The sequence below is a fragment of the Eschrichtius robustus genome, chromosome 14 (assembly GCF_028021215.1).
Source record: "Eschrichtius robustus isolate mEscRob2 chromosome 14, mEscRob2.pri, whole genome shotgun sequence".
Taxonomy (NCBI): Eukaryota; Metazoa; Chordata; class Mammalia; order Artiodactyla; family Eschrichtiidae; genus Eschrichtius; species Eschrichtius robustus.
The window spans coordinates 53864808-53877568 of NC_090837.1; positions in this window are offsets into that span (position 1 = coordinate 53864808).

Here is a 12761-nt window from a genome sequence, read left to right on the forward strand (position 1 = left end):
AACTGTACATTTGTGTTGTATGCATACTCTTTTTTATTTCACAACAGAAATAAAGGAATAAAAATACAGGAAACATATGGTATGCTATAGAATGACCTATTCCCATTCAAATAATTAACTGAAAAAAGGCAGCATTTTTTTTTTCTCTAGAACCATTTATCTTATAGCATTATCTTCCTTAATGACTTGAGATAAATGAGGCTCCTCTCTGTTGCATTTTCCTATAAACTATACATTCTTATAGATGTTGGGGAAAGAGAAGGGTTTTCATTTATTCTTGGATTTTATTTGAAAGTTAAGTTGCACATAAAGTAGTCAAGAGACATTTGCAAACTGATCTCAAAAGGTAGGTTATGATTCAGACCCTTGCAGCCTTGATGGTGTGTCTTTAATTAACAAAGCAGAAGCTCTAATGGAGAGGCCTCTGAGTGCCACTGCAGTTAATGGTCTGTTAGCATTTCATTTTAAAGGCCTGGGGATAGAGTGCTTAACCCAAGAAAGGGGGCTTGGAAAACAAATTAGAAAACACCAAATGATTAGGCTCCTTAAAAACAGTTCCATGTAAAACAAAAAATGCAAAATAAAAATAATAAAATAAAGGTTTTCACTTACTTGATTTGCACTAAGAAATACACCATCTTCTCTAATATCATGTTTCCCCCTGCCTAATATGGTCAGTTCTTCTTAAAAATAAAATCTCTAAAACACATCAGTTTCGGTAATACATAGTTATGTCAACACCTGATAATAAACCTCTTTGTATGAATGACATTTAATTTATTTTGAAGATTATTATCATCTTTTTGATCCAATAACATTTTATTACATCTGTATTTCAGTTTGCTCTTCTTTTTCAGTTTTAGAGATTTTAGTGGGTACAAAAAATTAAAGACCAGAAAACATGATTTCAGTGTAGAATAGCCAAGAGCTAAGCAACTTTCTCCAATGGAGTGTAATCAATCAAGAAAAAAGAAAACCTCACCAAAACAAAGATTTTGTTTGTTTGTTTTTTTCCTAGACAAATAGATCTTTCATAAGTGTGCATGTATGTGTGTGTTTAAGGATGAAGTAGCATCCCCAACAATAAGCCACATATTTCTTTAAAATAAAAACAGGGGAAGGGGTGGTGCTTTCCTAGAAAAAAAGTTCAAATTCTTCTCCTATTAAACACAGCTATCATCTAGCAACTACATATACCTGAATGTGTCTTTAGTGATGATACCACATTATGCCTTGGCCTTCTCTCCCTTCTTTAATCAATTGAGATTTAGATCAGCTAACAAGCCTGAAAAGACTGCCTGACAAGTCATTTTGACTCTTAATAATTAGAGGTTTCTCAGGCAATGTGGGTAATGGATGAGCATCTGCAGTCTCTGATTGTTAGTAATCTTTCAATAGAAAGATCTCAATTCTTAATTTTGAATCTCTGGGTTTAGGCCACTGGTACTCCCCATGTTTGCTTTCCATATGACATTCTTTAGTAGTTGGTAGTCTTTCTGAATGCCATAACTTGTCTCATTAAGCAAGAGACAGGACCCAAGAGAAGTTTTGCTTTTTTACTTTGCCTTCCGTAATTTGATGTGATGATCATAGAACTATTTTAGGTGAGTATATATCTGATTATAGACATATAGTAAACACTGCTTCATCCTATTGCCTTCCCCTACATAAATATTCTCTCTGTAGTGCCAAACCAGCTTATTCTATATTTGGTTTTGATAAGAAATACGAATTCCTTTAACGGAACTTTTTTTAGTTGTGTGTTTCATGCCTCACAACTGCACACATGGCGCCTTGCATGCAGCGGAAACTTGATGTCTATATGTTTGGTGTCATTAGATCTTTTCTTTATCACAATCCTATCTAAATAATCCAAAATGCAAGGTTTTGTGTTTTTGCTTGTTTTTTTTTTGTGTGTATTTTTCCCCCATTGGATTTGCTCTTTAGATTTTTTTTTTTTGATACAATGTCTTCTTTTTTCAATAATGTCTTAAGACAAACTGAGTCCTAGAAACTGAAGACTGAGGTACACAAAGACAGGGAGAGAGAGCAAACCATTAACCTTTGAGGCTGCTGTGAAATTTGCATTGTGGGTAGCTGGGGCAGAGGACCCCATGTTGCAGGGTGAAAAGCATTCTTTAGGGCTGAGGTATAAATCTCTAGCCTATGATGTGAAACCTATTGTGAACCCTTTATCATGGAACATCATCACAACACTGGGTGAAAAAACAACATTAAGAAAAAAAATCACAGCAAGGGATGCATATTTACATATTTTAATGAAAATAAATTATCTCTCCTGAAAGTAATTAATTGTCAAATTATTTAATTATGTGACAGTGTAAGGGGGAAACAGTGTTTGAGATTTTTCAGTAAATTCCAGTTTTAAGTAAACAGTTATTTGAGTCTGGGTTCTTTACTAGGCAACTCTTTACTAAAATCTCAGGATGTCAAGCCATTTTTTTCCAGTAGATGCTACACCCAAATGCAGCAATTATGTAATTAGAAAGAAATTGCTCTTGTGGATTTCTTTCAATTTAGAATAGGCATTTGGAAAGTGGTAGAGAAAGGAGATACAATAGAATTCCTGAGAAACATGGGCTTGACTTTGAAAAATTTATTCAAGCAAAAACTCTCATTGATTGCCATGTCAGTTTCTCAGCATGCCTGCAGAAAAATAAACATAGAAAAATAGAATCTAATATTTGGAAGGAAACCTACAGATTATCTAATCCAGCTCCCCACACAATGCAGAACATTTTTCCACTACAAGTCTGTCAGTGGGTCACCAATTTTTACTAACACAAAATGTGTAGTTTAGAATTCACCACCTTATAATTGTTGTGGGAGAGCTCTACCGGTCATGTTCTCCTTAAAATTTTGTCCATCAGATTAATTTCTGCTTTCTCAGAGCACAGGATGTGTCTAATTACTATTCCACCTTTAGTCCATCAAATATTTACACATGTTGTTTATTTTTGCCTTGCATGTCTTTTCTGATTCAGGCTCAACACTCCTGTTACTCTCAAGAACCCCAGATATAGCATGATTTGCCTACCAGCCACTGTTCTGGATGCTCTCATTAAAAGGAGCTTCAGTAGGTGAACATTCCCCTGAAGTTCAGTCTCCTAAACATAACAATATGTTCTAGAGTGGAAGTGGCACTATCATCACAACAGATCGGTTCATCAAGTGCTAAAAAATCAAGAATTCTCTTTCTTGTGCTCCTAAAATACATTTAGAATCAGCAAAGGATACTGATTAACCACAAGGATGCCACAGCCAAACTACTCACATAATCATATCAGTGCTATGACCTCAGACAAATTACTTGACCCCTCTCTGTCCGTTTCCTCATCAGTAAAATCAGAGTAATTATAGTACCTACATTGTAAGTTTGCCATGAAGATTAAATAAATTAATATTTGTAAAGTGCTTAGAAATATGGCTGGCACATAATAAATATTTTGCAAGTGTTTGTTGGTTCCCAAATGTGAGCCTGTACATTGAGGGTAAGGAGAGACAGAAGAAAGAGGCAGACCACACAGATGGGTAGGTGGCAGGTTTAGTAAGCAAGGGACCTTACATATGAGGCTTATCTTAGGCATCACAAGACGAGTAGATCTCAGCACCCACCCACCAGAATCTTAAGACTTTATATAGAAGACTTAACTGAGTCCAGGTTGTCTCAAAAACACGTTACCCTCTTAAGGCTGCATCCTTGAAAATGGTTTCCGCTGTGGGCAGAAATTACATTTCAAGGATGGAGTAGGGGTTGGGAGTGGTGAGGAACCTCCAATTACCTGGTGGTACCTGAGTGCCTCCGATTACTCATGGTCATGTCTTCTTGATGACCTCCTACAAGTGTTCGTTAAATAAATGGCTGAATCTAGGTCTTTACAGATATTAAATTTCTTAAGTTTGCTTTGGATCAGTTGTTGTAGGCTTCAGTTTTTCATACGTATTTGTTTAGTAGAGTGAGCCTTTTTGTCAAAAGAAATATCATGTGTCACCAATGTATAATAAATAAAAGATTTTCTGTGTGGCTGGGGTAAAAGCCCAAATGCCTAGCTGTAGCTGGAGTGAACCTCACTCCATACACACCATGGCAGCCTGGAAGGTATCTATGTAGATGTTGGGTTTTGAAAAAATGATGGAGATAGACTCTTTTAACCTATTGACATATTTTGGTCCTGAAATATTTTTCAATATGTGTAGTGATTGTTCCATTCTCCATAAATTTCATAAGCAGAAAGGTTTTAATTTACCCATAATTACAAAGATATGGTGAAAGAGGATAAGTTCGATGTATAAGACAGTGGCATCCCTGAAGTTTCCTTTCCTGCTGGCCATTAATTAACATTTTCATTTTGTGAATCACATAATACTACTATCATTCAGTTCACCTTCCTGCATTTTTCCCCAAACCATATTTTGACTTTGCCAAATGCCCCAAATCAAGATATATCCTATCTGTAGCACCCCCTGACCTGAATGCTTATTAATCCTCTCAAGAAAAAAAAGTAAAGCTTATAATGTTTTATTTGCACTTAATGCTGTCTCCTAGGAATCATTTCTTTTCTCTGTGCTGAGAACCCTTCTGGTCTTTCACACTTTTAAGAGATTTATCAATGATCTATATTCAAATAGAGAAAAAGGTAATAAATTTGGCATCATTACCTGCTAAAAATTGGCTTTGTAGTCTGAATATCAAGGACTTTTTTGATCTTTGTTTTAAACTGACATATTACCTGATCATCAAAAATTCTTATTGAAAATCAAAAGTGATTATTTAATAATGTTTCTAATTTTTTTCTCCCTAAATTTTAGATATCAAGGCCTGTACTAGTTTCCTAAGACTGCCATAACAAATTATCACAAACTTGATGGTTTAAAATGACACATATTTATTTTCTCACACCCTTGGGGGAAAGAACTTGGAAATCAAGGTGTTGGTGGAATAGAGCTTTCTCATAAGGCCCTAGGGAAGTGCCTGTTCTTTGCTTTTTCCAGCCTCTCGTGGCTCCAGGTCATTCTTAGCTTGTTGATGCGTCTTTCCAATCTCTGCCTTCATTTTCACATGGACTTCTCCTCTTATGTGTCCCTATAAAGACACTTATGGTTGGATTTAGAGCCCACCCAGGCCTAATCCAGGATGATCTTCTTATCTCACAATCCTTAAACTTAATTACATCTGCAAAGACCTCTTTTCCAAATAAGATAACATTCATGGATTCTGAGAATTAGAAAGTTACATATCTTTTTAGAGGCCACATTCAATCCACTACAAGGCCCAAAGACTTAAATTCATATATACTTGTTAATCCCCTTTATTATTTTTTTTTTCTTTTCTATCCAAGAAGGGTGGCTTGTTCAGAAAACAAGGTTGGAAGTTTAGAGAATGAAGATGAAAGTGGTGGTGAGGACATTTGAAACCATAATGGAAATGATGAAGGAAATAAAGCTGTTTCTTTTGGAAAAGAGAAGACTTAAGCAGGGTTGGGGTGGTGGTGTAATAGCTTGTAACAGCAAGGATGGTGTGTGGAAGATGGAATTGACTTCTATGTAGTTCCTAAGGGGTAGAATAAAAATTGATGGTCAGTGGTTACCAGAAGATAGATTATAGGCTCAATTCAAGACAAATGTTTCTAAAACAACTGTCTACAGTTGGGACGGATTGTCTCAAAAGATAGCAAATTACCTATTGCTGAGGTTATCCATATATAGCCACATATAAAAGTTATAAGATTAATTGCAACTTCTAAATGGTTTTTAAAATGATTCTTCTGTGATTTTAAAATCAGAATGCATATTAGAGCCACTGGGAATCTTTTTGAAATTTCACATGTTCTCTAAGTAAGAGTGGGGTCTGATCGTGTGTATTTAATAAGCTTCCCAGATTGATGGGTTCCAAAGTGTGATCCCAAACCAGATTGAGAGGCACTGGTTTATAATATCTTTAAAGTCCCTTCTAACCCTGAGATTTTGATTTCAAGAGATGGAAGGTAAGGACAAAGTATTTAATCAACAACAAATCTAAAATTGAATTGAAAATGTGAACAGAGATTCATGGGCACGATTGCTAGCAAATTCCACAGAGACTATATTGTTCTGTGTATTATTCCTCTAAGCCTGGATAATCATGTTCAATGATGTATATTCACTTTAAGAGGATTTTTCAAGTGTAAAATGTTCCTGAAAGGTTTAAACACCGTGAATGATCCCAAACTCATCGTCATGTCATGGGAGCAGGGGCCACTGAGAATACATCTGCAGAAGGAAAATTTTAAAAAGGGGTAAGTTCTTGGTGATTTGATGTAGATAAGATTGAGGTTATTATAGGAGGACTAACTACCTACTTTGGAGGAAAAAAAGACATTTTGTTATGGGCCAATATATGTGATTAACATCTGGGAAATAAACTTTGAAAAATGAATTTAAGTATTTACAGAAAGGGGAAAAGGAAGAACACAGATTTGAGAATTAGGTTCTGGAAGAATAGCAGGTGCAATCATTATCCTCTCAGTGAACATTTGGATATAGATGTAGCATGTCTATCATGGGGAACAACATGTGTTTGCTATTATGCTACATGTAGAATAACATGCATACTTTGGATGTAGAAAGTCTTTCAACTAGTAAACCAGCACATATTCATTGCATAGATCTTGGGTGAGCAATAATACCTTAAGATTCTTCTGCTTGCAAGGGATGAGAACATTAAAACCTCAAACTGATTTTAAAACAAAAGAAAAGAAAACAATTTATTTATTGATATATTGAGAACACAGCATTTAAGGTTTCAGGAAAAAGTTGATCTGACAGCTAATTGATGATGTACACAAGAAACAGTTTTTTTTGTTTTTGTTTTGTTTTTTGTCTTTGTTTTTCTTTGTTTGTTTTTCAGTCTCTCTGCTCTGATATCCATGGTGCTGGCTTTAGTTCAAGGCTGACACTCCTTGTGGTTGCATCAGAATTTCTTCTACCAAATGAAGCTACTTTCCTTCATGTTCATGTCAGTGGGAGAAAGAATTTGTCTTTCCCTTACTCATCTTAGGTCATGTGTTCATCCCTGAATTGATCACCACATCAAGGATTGGCTAAGGCTAATTAAGGCTAATGCTTGTAGTGAAGAGATGATATCAATCCCTCTCTAACGAACAGAAAAATTCCTTTCTAAAAGTAGAAGAAATGTGTGGATGTCAGGCAGGCAATGGGCAACGGAAAAGGGTCAGGTGAGAATTTGCTGTAAGTTTGGAATTTTTCCTGGAGATACACTATTGATAAGTTTTTGTTTGATTTTTATAAACACAAAGTTGTAAATTATATCTCTACCCATAAAATATTTTGATATTTGTCATCTTATTTTTACTTTCAAAATGAAAATTCAATAGACAAGCCAGAAAACCATTTAATAATTTATCAACATGTGAATTCCCAGAGCATACCTTTTAAACCCAGACATCACAATCTATGTATATGTGTAAAAGAGAATACAGTTTCTTTATAGTTAAAGATAAGGATGGTCACCTCAGAGAAGGTAACATGGAAGGACATCAGATATGAATGTAGGTTCAGACTCCATGTCTAAGCAAATCTGAGCCAAACACACAGCCTTCCTGAATCTTTAATTCACTTGTTCATTTAAATTATGAATTTCAGAAAGTATAACCATTCACTTTCCTCCTTGCCAGTTGAAACCATATGGCTCTTCTTTCAAGTATACCAAAAAAGTTCTTACTATCTTACTTTGGGACCTGAAACCTATTGGCTGGCATCTGAGAACCAAAAAAAAAAAAAAAAAAAAAAAAATGGGGGGCCAGAGGGTTCTGAATAAGAAGAGATGATTGTTGAGTCAGTCTCAGGGCAAGGACTTTCAGTAATACAAAGAATTTTCCCTGCATTACCACTTTTTTTACATTTGGTAGGTAGTCGTACCTACCAAAAAGACAATCAGCCACAACGTGGTTAGCCAGGCTAGCTGATACATTGATCTTCTTTCAAGAGATGGTCTTTACAAACTGGTTTATCTTTTATTTAGAGTGGAAGTTGAATGTTACCCAAAGCAAAGCAAAGCAGGAGATGGCTGCTAGCAGGCCCCACATCATGGGTTCAATCAGCAGAACAGGCTCCTGCAGATAATCAGAGCCACCCACTTTTTTTTTTTAAATTGGGGTATAATAGTTTTAAAATGTTGTGTTAGTTTCTGTTGTACAGTGAAGTGAATCAGCTATATGTATACATGTATCCCCTCCCTCTTGGAGCTCCCTCCCCTATTCCTATCCCACCCATCTAGGTCATCACAGAGCACCAAAGTGAGCTCCCTGCACTATACAGCAGGTTGCCACTAGCTATCTATTTTACATATGGTAGTGCATTTACGTCAAACCTAATCTCCCAATGCATCCCACTCGTGCCTTCCATCCCTGTGTCTACATGTCAGTTCTCTACATCTACCATTCTATTCCTGCCCTGCAAATAGTTTCATCTATAACATCTTTCTAGATTTCACATATATGTGTTAATATATGATATTTGTTTTTCTCTTTCTAAATTACTTCATTCTGTATGACAGACTCTAGGTCCATCCACATCTCTACAAATGACCTAATTTCATTATTTTTTATGGCTGAGTAATATTCCATTATATATATGTACCACATCTTCTTTATCCATTCATCTGTCAATGGACATTTAAGTTGTTTCCATGTCCTGGCTATTGTAAATCGTGCTGCAATGAATACAGAGGTACATGTGTCTTTTTGAATTATGGTTTTCTCAGGGTATATGCCCAGTAGTGGGATTGCTGGGTCATATGGTAGTTCTATATTTAGTTTTTAAAGGAACCTCCATACTGTTCTCCACAGTGGTTGTATCAACTTACATGCAAAAGGGATCCCTTTTCTATGCACTCTCTCCAGTATTTACTGTTCGTATATTTTTTGATGATGGCCATTCTGACCAGTGTGAGGTGATACCTCATTGTAGTTTTGATTTACATTTCTCTAATAATTAGTGCTGTTGAGCATCTTTTCATGTGCCTCTTGGCCATCTGTATGTCTTCTTTGCTGAAATGTCTATTTAGGTCTTCCACCCATTTTTTGATTAGGTGTTTTTTTTTTTTTTTTTTTATATTGAGCTGCATGAGCTGTTTGTATATTTTGGAGATTAATCCACTGTCTGTTGCTTCATTTCCAAACACTTTCTTCTGTTTGACGGTTGTCTTTTCATCTTGTTTATGATTTTCTTTGCTGTGCAAAAGCTTTTAAGTTTCATTAGGTCCCATTAGCTTATTTTTGTTTTTATTTTCATTACTCGAGACGGCGAGTCATAAAATATCTTGCTGTGATTTATATCAAAGAGTGTTTGTCCTATGTTTTCCTCTAAAAGTTTTATAGTGGCTGGTCTTACATTTAGGTTTTTAATCCATTTGGAGTTTATTTTTGTGTATGATGTTAAAAAGTGTTCTAATTTCATTCCTTTACATGTAGCTGTCCAGTTTTCCCAGCAGCATTTATTGAAGAGACTGTCTTTTCTCCATTGTATGTTCTTGACTCCTTTGTCATAAATTATGTGACCATATGTGCATGGGTTTATCTCTGGGCTTTCTTTCCTGTACCATTGATCTATATTTCTGTTTTTGTGCCAGTACCATACTGTCTTGATTACTGTGGCCTTGTAGTATTATTTAAAGTCAGGGAGCCTGATTCCTCCAGCTCCATTTTTCTTTCTCAAGATTGCTTTGGCTATTCGGGGTCTTTTTTGTTTCCATATAAATTGTAAAATTTTTTTATCTAATTCTGTGAAGAATGCCATTTGTAATTTGATAGGGATTGCATTGAACCTGTAGATTGCATTGACTAGTATAAACATTTTCACAATATTGATTCTTCCAATACAGGGCATGGTATATCTCTCGATCTGTTTGTGTCATCTTTGTTTTCTTTCATCAATGTTTTATAGTTTTCCAAGTACAGGTCTTTTGCCTCCTTAGGTAGGTCTATTCCAACGTATTTTATTCTTTTTGTTGCAGTGGTAAATGAGATTGTTTCCTTAATTTCTCTTTCTGATTTTTTGTTTATTAGTTGATAGGAATGCAAGAGATTTCTGTGCATTAATTTTGTATCCTGCAACCTTATCAAATTCATTGATTAGTTCTAGTAGTTTTCTGGTGGCATCTTTAGGATTTTCTATGTATAGTGTCATGTCATCTGCAAACAGAAACAGTTCTACTTCTTCTTTTCCAATTTGTATTATTTTTATTTCTTTTTCTTCTCTGATTGTCAAGCTAGGACTTCCAATACTATGTTGAATAAGATTGGTGAGACTGGACATCTTTGTCTCTTTCCTGATCTTATTTTAAAAGCTTTCAGCTTTGCACCATTGAGAATGATGTTTGCTGTGGGTTTGTCATATACGGCCTTTATTATGTTGAGATAAGTTCCCTCTGTGCCCATTTTCTGTAGAGTTTTTATCATAGTGTTGAATTTTGTGAAAATTTTTTTCTGCATCTATTGATATAATATGGTTTTTATTCCTTAATTGCTTAATATGGTGTATCACATTGATTAATTTGCGTATGTTGAACAATACTTGCATTCCTGGGATAAATCCCACCTGATCATGGTATATGATGCTTTTAACATGTTGTTGGACTCTGTTTGCTAGCATTTTGTTGAGGATTTTTGCATCTATGTTCATCAGTAATATTGGTCTGTAATTTTATTTTTTTGTGATATCTTTTTCTTGTTTTGGTATCAGGGTGATGGTGGTCTCCTAGAATGAATTTGGGAGTGTTCCTCCCTCTGCAATTTTTTGGAAGAGTTTGAGAAGGATAGGTGTTAGCTCTTCTCTAAATGTTTGGTAGAATTCGCCTGTGAAGCCTTCTGGTCCTGGAACTTTGTGTGTTGGAAGATTTTAAATTACAGTTTCAATTTCATTACCTGTGATTGGTCTGTTTATATTTTCTAATTCTTCCTGGTTCCATCTTGGAAAATTGTACCTTTTCAAGAGTTTGTTCATTTCTTCATAGTTGTCCATTTTATTGGCATATAGTTGTTTGTAGTAGTCTCTTGCAGTCCTTTGTATTTCTGTGGTGTCAGTTGTGATTTCTCTTTTTTAATTTCTAATTTTACTGATTTGGGTCCTATCCCTCTTTTTCTTGATGAGTCTGGCTAAAGGTTTATCAATTTTGTTTATCTTCTCAAAGAACCAACTTTTAGTTTTATTGATCTTTGCTATCATTTCCTTCATTTCTTTTTCATTTATTTCAGAATCTTCTCTCTATGATTTCTTTCCTTCTGCTAACCTTGGGTTTTCTCTGTTCTTTTTCTAGTAGCTTTAAGGGTAAGGTTAGATTGTTTATTTGAGATTGTTCTTGCTTCCTGAGATGAGCTTGAATTGCTATAAACTTCCCTAATAGAACTGCTTTTGCTGCATCCCATAGATTTTGGGTCATCATGTTTTCATTGTCATTTGTTTTATGTATTTTTTTATTTCTTCTTTGAGTTTTTCAGTGATCTCTTGGTTATTTTGTAGCACACTGTTTAGCCTCCATCTATCTGTGTTTTTTACAGTTTTCTTCCTGTAATTGATTTCTAATCTCATAGCATTGTGGTCAGAAAACATGCTTGATATGATTTCAATTTTCTTAAATTCTCTAAGTCTTGATTTGTGACCAGAGATGTGATCTATCCTGGAGCATGTCTCATGTGCCCTTGAGAAGAAAGTGTAATCTGCCACTTTCTGGTGGAATGTCCTATAAATATCAATTAAATCTATCTGGTCTATTGTGTCATTTAAAGCTTCTGTTTCCTTATTTATTTTCTGTCCGGATGATCTGTCCATTGGTGTAAGTGAGGTGTTGAAGTCCCCCACTATTATTGTGTTACTGTCAATTTCCTCTTTTATAGCTGTTAGCATTTGTCTTATGTATTGAGGTGCTCCTATGTTGGGTGCATATATATTTATAATTGTTTTATCTTCTTCTTGGATTGATCCCTTGATCATTATGTAGTGTCCTTCCTTGTCTCTTGTAACATTCTTTATTTTAAAGTATATATTACCTGATATGAGTATTGCTACTCCAGCTTTTTTTTGATTTCCTTTTGCATGGAATATCTATTTCCATCCCTACACTTTAGTCGGTATGTGTCTCTAGGTCTGAAGTGAGTCTCTTGTAGACAACATATATACGGGTCTTGTTTTTGTATCCATTCAGCCAGTCTATGTCTTTTGGTTGGAGCATTGAATCCATTTACATTCAAGGTGATTATTGATATGTATGTTCCTATTACCATTTTCTTAATTGTTTTGTGTTTGTTTTTTTGGTTTTATTCTTCTCTCATGTTTCCCGCTTAGAGAAGTTCCTTTAGTATTTGTTGTACAGCTGGTTTGGTGGTGCTGAATTATCTTAGATTTGCTTGTCTGATTTCTCCATTGAATTTGAATGAGATCTTTGCTGGGTAGAGTAATCTTGGTTGTAGGTTTTTCTCTTTCATCCCTTTAAGTATATCCTGCCACTCCCTTCTGGCCTGCAGACTTTCTGCTGAAAAATCAGCTGATAACCTTATGGGGCTTCCTTTGTATGTTATTTTTGCTTTTTCCTTGCTGCTTTTAATATTTTTTTCTTTGAATTTAATTTTTGTTAGTTTGATTAATATGTGTCTTGGTGTGTGTCTCCTAGGGCTTGTCCTGTATGGGACTCTCTGCACTTCCTGGACTTGGGTGACTATTTCCTTTCCCACGTTAGGGAATTTTTC